The sequence below is a fragment of the Miscanthus floridulus genome, chromosome 7 (assembly GCF_019320115.1).
Source record: "Miscanthus floridulus cultivar M001 chromosome 7, ASM1932011v1, whole genome shotgun sequence".
In the NCBI taxonomy this organism is placed as follows: Eukaryota; Viridiplantae; Streptophyta; class Magnoliopsida; order Poales; family Poaceae; genus Miscanthus; species Miscanthus floridulus.
In genome coordinates this window covers 39345463-39354157 of record NC_089586.1, presented here as the reverse complement: position 1 = coordinate 39354157, position 8695 = coordinate 39345463, and the positions used below count along the sequence as shown (strand labels likewise).

General features: G+C 49.3%; 1 pseudogene; it reads left to right on the top strand.

Annotated features, from left to right (window-relative positions):
* The first annotated feature begins 539 nt into the window (after positions 1 to 539).
* LOC136466698 (RING-H2 finger protein ATL74-like) lies at positions 540 to 1099 on the top strand (annotated as a pseudogene).
* The last annotated feature ends 7596 nt before the right edge of the window (positions 1100 to 8695 follow it).

Below are 8695 nucleotides of genomic sequence, written 5' to 3'. Positions count from 1 at the left end.
CTTACCACCCCACCTACACAAGACATCTAACAATGGATGTGATGCTTTCCTTTTGAAGTAACCCATCCAGGGACCTTTGGTATTACCAACCAGGACTAAAGGGTCTACCTTTAGTCTGGGTTGGTGTTAACAACCGGGACCAAAGGTTGGAGGACTTTTAGTCCCGGTTTAGCCGTTGGGCAGGGACCTTTAATCTCGGTTGGAGACATCAACCGGGACTAAAGGCCTTCTAATCCCAGGGGCAAAAAATGCCGAGGCTAATACCAAATTGGGATATCGTTCTAAAGTCTGTTCTCTAGTAGTGTACGCTGTGATAAACGTGCCAAGGAGCACATGGTTACTTCCGTTTCCGCCGTAATCTGAACCTGATGCGCTCCTGAGTTTTTTTATTAAACACTCTGGTAACTAAACTGCGTTGGTTCGATGCTGTCTCCTGATGAAGCGATGACGGACTACTTAATGCCGCGCACTAAAGCTTTGGCCGCAAGCTAAGTGCCAAGTAAGTAGCATAGCACAAAGTACACGTCGTTCTACCGATCATGCCAAGGTTGTACACGAGGCCCTCGGTGCTCTCCGGCGAGTCTGTCGACGATGTCATCGGCGACGGCTACGGCGTCTTGGCAACCGTGGCGGGCGAGTCCTGCTCGTTGCTCGTCGCGTCCTGCATGCTCGCCGCGTCCGTCATCATCTGGGAGGCGTGCGCCTTCGCTGCCTTGGCCGCGGTGCTCGTCGCCGGCGTCACCTGGTGCGTGAGCGTCACTGCCGCGGCTCGTGCTGCCGGCACGGCGTTTCGTCCCACCGCCGCTCCAGCAGGCAGAGCCAGCGGACTGTGCGGGCTTGCCGAAATAGACATCAGCGCGCGATCCAAGTCCTCGTACCAGACGGAGTGACGCGCGCCGTGTGCCCGGAGGACCTCCGCGGCGGCGAGATGGTGCGGAGCCTGCCCGAGTGCCGGCACGTGTTCCACGTCGGCTGCATCGACGCGTGGCTGCAGATGCACGTGACGTGCCCGCTGTGCAGGTCTGATCTCTCGCCGCGGCGACGGGTTACGACGGCCGGGCCGGTAGGATCGCAGGCTGAATCCTTATCTCCGCAGTAATGAAGAGTTCAAAATGTTTTCGAATAGTAGCGTACGTTTTGATCAGTTGTGCAAGGGGGGGGGGGGGGGGGGGGGGGCGCAATGGGTCATCCCACCGACGGTGCACCCCTACACTCGATGGTGGACGCGTGGCGGAGAAACGAAGCAAACGTTCACAGGAGCCTGGCTCCTCCCGATGCATCTCTCGGCTCCTTCGCGTTCGTGTAGTGCTCAGCGGGACAGCGGCTCGGCTCGGCTCCACGTTGATTCCACAACGCACGCCGAGTGCATGGCCGCACCACGTCGCCACGGACAATCGGACACGCGCTTCCGCCGCACCACGTCGAAGCCGCCCAGCTGCTGCTGCCCGTTGCCATCGCACAGATCGGCGGTCTCCTCGGCGTGGCACGGCGGTGCGGCGCCGCTCGTGCTGTTGTCGTGGCACTGGCACTCGGCCTTCTCGGATCTCAGGGACGCACAGGCCGTATGCGCCGCACGACGTCGGCAGCTCGCACCGCTCCGCGATGGCCCTATAGTCCGACGTCCAGGCCCTGGAGCCGCCGGCCCAGTAGTATGTGAGGAGGTTGCCGTCGTCGTCCAGCGTCATCCGCCGGAACACGCCGGTGAGGTTGTGGACGAACATGTCGAACGAGAGCACGTCGATCCTTTGGCCGCTGCCGCCATCCTCGAGGTACAGATCGTCAGGCCAAAGAGCCCGCGGGCATCGAGGCGGCCGTAGACCGGCGGCTCCGTGGCGTTCTCTGGCTGCGCCATCGTTGCTGTGCCGCCAGTACGTCGGCGTCGACTGGCCGCCGTAGAACTCCATGTGCAGCGCCATGTACGTCTTCCCGAGCCGCAGCGCGAACCAGCGGTTCGCGGAGACGAGCGGCGGCGAGGAGCCAGTGAAGTTCTGCCCCAGGACGAGCGTGCCGGACTGGTGGCGGAAGCTCTCTCACCGTGGACGCGCCCTTAGCTCGATCTGTTGCGCCGCCGCCGGTATCGACCACGGCCAGGCACTCGAGATGCGTCGGGAGGAGCCAGGCTCCCGTGAACGTTTGATTCGTTTCTCCGCCGTGCGTCCACCATCGAGTGTAGGGCGCACCGTCGGGGATGAACCTCTCGCCCACCCAATGTTTTTCGGTGCGAGGTGGGAAATGTGAAGCCAGAACAACTACTAGCACTGTGGCAATCAATAGGCTTGTGATAATTGAGGGCATGTTTATAGGGCTGTGCAATTTTTCAACTAACAAAAACCGAAAACCAAACCGAGCAGACCCAAACGGATGAATCGGTTTGTTCGGTTCTTGGTTTCGGATTCAATATTTTAACCCGGAAGTTTGATTGTCGGCTATAGCTTTGGGATTTTACTCAAACCGAACTAAAGAACCGATCAAACAAACTAATTAAGACAACAATCGATGAACACCAACACACCCCCTGCCTGGCAGCCTCCTCCCCCAATCTCCTAGTCTAGCAACCCACCACGGCCTAATAATATGCATCGCTGGCCTAGCTCACTCCAGCACCCCTAGACTATCGCATTCAGACTTATATGCACTCCTGAACCCCAACTTGTTTTTGGCTGGTGCAAGAGAACATAACACCTTGATGGGGAAGGCTTGGTGGTTGGGAGCGTACCTCAATGGAGTCCCAACGTGACCAGAGGTTGTGTTTTGGCATTCAACATTGGGGGATACATCACCGTGTCATTGGGAGTTTCACACTCTTGTTTGGTCCTTTACTTACCAGATTTACACTTTCTCATTGTACTTGATGGTGTGCTCTTTACTTTCCCTAGATTAGTATATGCTAGTTTACAGATTTGGCTCCCCTAAACTTTTGTGGGTTTTTTGTGATAGATTGATCTCTAATCCTAACTGGACCCAACGGCCCAGTTGGGCCTTTGATTCGCGCCCTGATCGGGGGCACCCAGCTCACCATGGCTGAAGGGCCCCTATCACACTGCGCTATAAAAAGAGGTGGGGGCCGGCGGCTCTTATCACGAGGTTGACCTGAGCCGAGTTCCCCACCGACAAACCCTAATCCAATCTAGAGGGCACGCAGCCAGTGAGGGGAAGCCACCAGCCGCGCCGCCACCAGGACTCCACTGCCTTCACCGCCGGTCGCCACCACACATCACCGACGTCGTCTTCACCGACCGTCGCTGCCCTAGCGCAGACTTCACCAACGAACCCGATGGCGGCCTCTAGATCATCCCCATCCACGGTGTCAGGTTCGTCAGCCCTCATCTATCCTCTCTGTGTCTCTGTCTCTCAGTCTAGAATGTGTTCTAGGATTCATGATTCTATTCAATAGCGAGTACTTGGCTAGATCTATGCTCCTAATGATCCTATAGATATAACATTGGTATCAGAGCTGGTCCCTTAGGTGTAGATCTCGGCAGAGGTGTGAGAAAAGAAAGAAAGGTCAGATCCGGTTCAGGATCTGAGAAGACAAAGGGTTCGGTTGAACCCTAACCCTAACTGGTTTAAGGAAAGGAGAAGAAGAAGAGGGTTTCAGCCTTAAGAATGTAAGAGCCGAACCCTAAACCCGTGAAGACTTCACGGGGAAGATAAACAATAAAACCCTAACAAGAAAAGAAACCCTAACCCTAGAAGAACAAAAGAAAGAAGCAAATCAGAGGGGGATGTTGGGGAAGGGGAGGCCTACCTCGCCGCTGCGTAGCGCTGCTGTCTCGCCGGCGCACAGGGGAGAAGAAGGTCGAGCCGGGGGCACTGCTCGCCGGGCTCTGGCCTAAGAGGCGCCACGGCCAGGCCGCTAGATGGCGGCGCGCTCACCCGCTGGGGAGCGCGCACGCCGACGACGGCGCCGGGGCTCTCTGCTCGCTCTTGTCGTTGTTTGCTCTTCGCTCGGCTGCTCGGTGCTGCTGTGCTGAGGAGAGACAAGTGCACGGCGAAGAGAGAGAGAGAGAGGAAAGAATAGAATGGACGCTAGGGTTTCAAGGGAGCCGCTGCGGTCGCTGTTTTGTTCATGCGACACGCGCGGACGGCCGTCGGATCGGCGTGGACGGAGCAGATTGATCGGGCCAGCGATCGGCCCATGCAGGGCACGCGCGGCCGCGCGGCTTTGCCGGCCCAGGCCTAGGTTGCGGCCTAGGAGGCACAGCGCGCGCGTCAAGGGAGTTGGCCCGGGCCGTTTTGTCGGCTGGGCCGAATGAACAGTGCTGAAATGAATCAGTTTTTTGTTTTTTCTTTTTCCAGTAAATATTTATTTCCTGAAAGATGAATAAATGGCTTAAAGAAAATAGAAAAGAGAATTTTCCTGTGGATAAAATTCACTAAATTGAGATTTATTTTCCGCTGCGTATTTAAAGATGTTATTTTTATTATTAAATTTGAACCAACGGGAGAATTTAATTTTGAAAAATGGATATGTTTTAATTGATTATAACATTAGTTATTATTCTGACCAACTGTTGATTAATAGGCAATATTATAATGTTAATTATGATAAGTTTTGTCATGCATTAATTTTATTTCTGTCCAACGGTGATGTAGAATTAGTGTAGATGACAATTGTATGTTTTAATTTTGACCAACGTTGGAACTAAGGCATGCAATTGTTATTATTATTATTTATGTTCTCACTCTATATGAATTGTGTTTTCAAGCGGATACAACTTGATGGGTTGTATCAAAGAGATCCCCACTCTCAAAAGTGATAACTACACGGAGTGGAAGAAAAAGATTGACCTGGCCTTCATCTTGGCTCAGGTGGACTAGGTAGTCACCTCACCGTATCCCACTGAGCCTGTGGCACCAGTGAGGGAGACAAATGAGGCTGATGCCGTTTGGGCAACCAAAGAGAGGGATTTTGCATCCTAAAGAATGTCCTATGACCTTGAGCATAGGAAGTGGGTCACTACCAACCAAAAATGTTTGGCTATGATAAAGAACACGATTGAGCCTGTAATTATGGGCTCAATCCTAGAGTGTGACACCGTCACCGAATACCTCAAATGAATAAAGAGTTAGTTCACTGGCTCTTCAAAGACATATGCTACCCAGCTGATAAAGCAGCTGGTGACAGTGAGATACTCATGTAATGGTGGCATAAGAGAGCACATACTAAGGATGAACAATTTGGCATCCAAGCTAAAACCAATGGATTTGGCTCTCAAGAAAGAGTTTCTTATTCATCTGATTTTTGCTTCCTTGCCAAAAGAGTTTGATACTTTTGTTGTCAACTACAACATACAGCCCGAGAAATGGGACATGGAGAGGCTCATGGCTATGTGTGTGCAAGAGGAGAGAATGAAAGCTGCCAATAGTGGCACTATCAATTATCTAAAAGACAATAAGAAAAAGAATAATAATACTAACTCCTCCTCAAAGTCAAAGGGAAAGGGTCCCATGCTGCATCAACCTCAGCAAAACTAGTTCACAATAGAGAAAGATCAATGTCTCTATTGCAAGAAGATGGAACATTATAAGAAAGATTGTCCTGATTACTTAAAGATGATCATGGCAAAGAAAGGTGAGAACATTATTACATTCATAAATGAATCCCTGCATGTACAGTATTCGAAATCTACTTGGTGGATTGACTCAGGTGCAACTATTTATATTGCTAATTCTTTATAGGGATTCCATTCGATGAGGACTACGCAAAGAAGTGAAAGACACGTTAAAGTTGCAAATGGAGTCCGAGCAGATGTTGAAGCCGTTGGCGATCTTTCTTTAGAGCTTGCTGATGGCTTCACACTTATACTTAGAGATGTTCTTTATGTTCCCTCGTTACAGAGAAACTTCATTAGTGTTTCATGCTTGGACAATGATGGATACGATTGTCATTTTGGAAATGGCAAATGTAAGGATAACATTTAATAATGCATGTGTTGGTCTTGCTATCTTACAAAATGAGCTTTATTTGTTATCACTATGCGATGATGTAAATGTTTTATGTGATGATGGAAATGTTGCGTGCAACAATGAGAATGTATACTCATCTGCGGATGTAAACAGAAAACGAAAGAGAGCTCATGATGCATTGTCGAAATTATGGCACTATCGTTTAGGCCATATTTCAAGGGGGAGAATAGAAAGAGTAGTTAAGAATGATATTCTTCCTCTATTAGAGCTCTCAGATTTAGAACAATGTAGAGAATGCATAAAAGGAAAGTATGTAAAGAAAATTAAGAAATATGCCAAATGAAGTGCTAGGAATTTTACTAGATTATTCATATAGATATCTGTGGTCCGTTTCCTATAAAGAGTGTGGATGGTTATGATTCATTTATAACATTCACAGATGATTAGTCTCGTTATGGCTACATTTATCCAATCAAAGAAAGAATAGAAGCATTGGATAAATTTAAGATATTTAAGGTAGAAGTTGAAAACCAACACAATTTAAATATTAAGATAGTCAGGTTCCGATCGTGGGGAGGAGTACTACGGTTCGGCATACCCCATATGGCCAAGTTCTTGGACTTTTGTAAGGTTCTTATAGGAGAATGGCATAGTAGCCTAGTATTCTACACCGGACGAACCTCAGCAGAATGGAGCAGCTGAAATGCGCAATCGTACCCTAATGGATAAGGTGCAGCAGTATGATAAGTTACTCCACCTTACCAGTTGAGCCTGTGGATGGAGGCGTTAAAAACCGCCATTCATATTCTCAATAGAGTACCAAGTAAGTCGGTGCCCAAAATACCGTATGAGTTGTGGACAGGAAGAATACCCTCACTAAACCACTTACGTGTGTGGGGGAGTCCTGCTGAGGCTAAAGTATTTAACCCTAAACATTGGGAAACTAGATCCCAAAATAGTAAGTTGCCATTTTATTGGCTATCCAGAAAAGTCAAAAGGTTTTTGTTTTTACTATCCAGATAGACTATACAAAGTTTGTGGAAACGAGACACGCTGTCTTCCTAGAGGATGAAATGATAAGGGGGGGCATGGTAGCTCGAGAAATTGACCTTGAAGAGAAGTGGGTGTATGCGCCCACTCCGATGATTTATGAGCCATTTTTCTCACTATCTGTTGTCGCTGCACCGATAGTGCAATATATTATGGTGCCAGCACCTGTTGTTATTCCGCATGTGGCAACAATGAATGATGATGAGTAACCTGTTCTTCAGGATCCTGTAGAACCTATTGCCACAAATGAGGGGGAGCAAAAATAGCCTCAAACAGAAGATGTGCCAAATGTGGAGGCCCCTAGAAGGTCTCAAAGAGTTAGAAAATTAGCTATTCCTGCTGATTATGAAGTGTACAACACTGAAAAATTTTCAAATGGAGGATGATCCCACCTCATTTGAATAAGCCATGAGAAGTGATCATTCATCAAAGTGGCTTGAGGCCATGGAAGATGAAATGAAATCTATGAATACCAATAAAGTTTGGGACATGGAAATAATTCCTAAAGAAGTCAAAACAGTAGGTTGTAAATGGGTCTATAAAACAAAACTTGACTCTCAAGGGAATATAGAGAGATATAAAGCACGACTTGTGGCAAAAGGCTTTATGAAAAGAGAAGGGATTGATTACAATGAGACCTTTTTCTCAGTCTCATGTAAGGATTCCTTCAGAATTATAATGGCATTAGTGGCACATTATGATTTAGAATTACATCAGATGGATGTAAAGACGACATTTCTCAACGGTGACTTGGAGGAAAATGTTTACATGGCACAACCAAAAGGTTTTGTCATGGAAGGAAAAGAACGAATGGGATGCCGCCTAAAGAAATCCATTTATGGATTAAAACAAGCTTCAAGACAGTGGTACTTGAAGTTTGATTAGACAATAAGGAATTTTGGGTTTAAAGAGAATGTTGAGGATAATTGTGTTTATGCAAAGTTTAAAAATGGGAAGTTTATCTTCCTTGTCCTGTATGTGGACGATATCTTACTTGCTAGTAGTAATTAAAGATGTCATCGGGGCCCCGATCCCTGGTTCCCCGCGGGGAATTCACCCATTAGGGGACGAGGATGGTACAAATCTTCTCCCCATGGGGAATTAAATGGGGGAAAAAAATCATCCCCATCGGGTATGACGGGGGCGCGGATGGTATACATGCCTCCATCCCCGTTCCCCGCGGGGACCCGAAATATTTAAGGCCCATCTGATAAGGCCCAATTCCTATGTACATATATAAGGCAATTTGTAACCCTAACCTTATCGTTTCCATTCATTCCCTCCCTCCCGAGGTTGCCCCTCTCCCTTCGACGGCACTGGCGCACAGCTCTCTCCCAAGCCCATCGACAATGATGCAGGGAGGCTCTCCCTCCCTCCCGGATCTGGCGGGTGGTGTCCTCCTCCCTCCTGAGGCCACCCCTTTCCTTCCTGCGGCGCAGCTCCCTCCAGATCCCATCGATGGCGCGGCATCGTCGCCCCTCGATCTCCCTCCTATGGCATAGCTCCCTCCCGAGCCTAGTCGACGGTGCGGCAGAGGTCCCTGGAGGTGGAGACCCTAGTGCAGAGGGCAGCACCGACAATGGAGGCAGACGGATCTGCGGTGAGGAGGCAAATCCAGCGCGAGGAGCGGATCCAGTAGTGGGGGCCACATGCACCCGATACAGCAAGCGGCGGCGGCGTTGCTCTACCTCCACCGCCTCCACCAGATCCGGCTACATGGGCTCCACCGATGGTG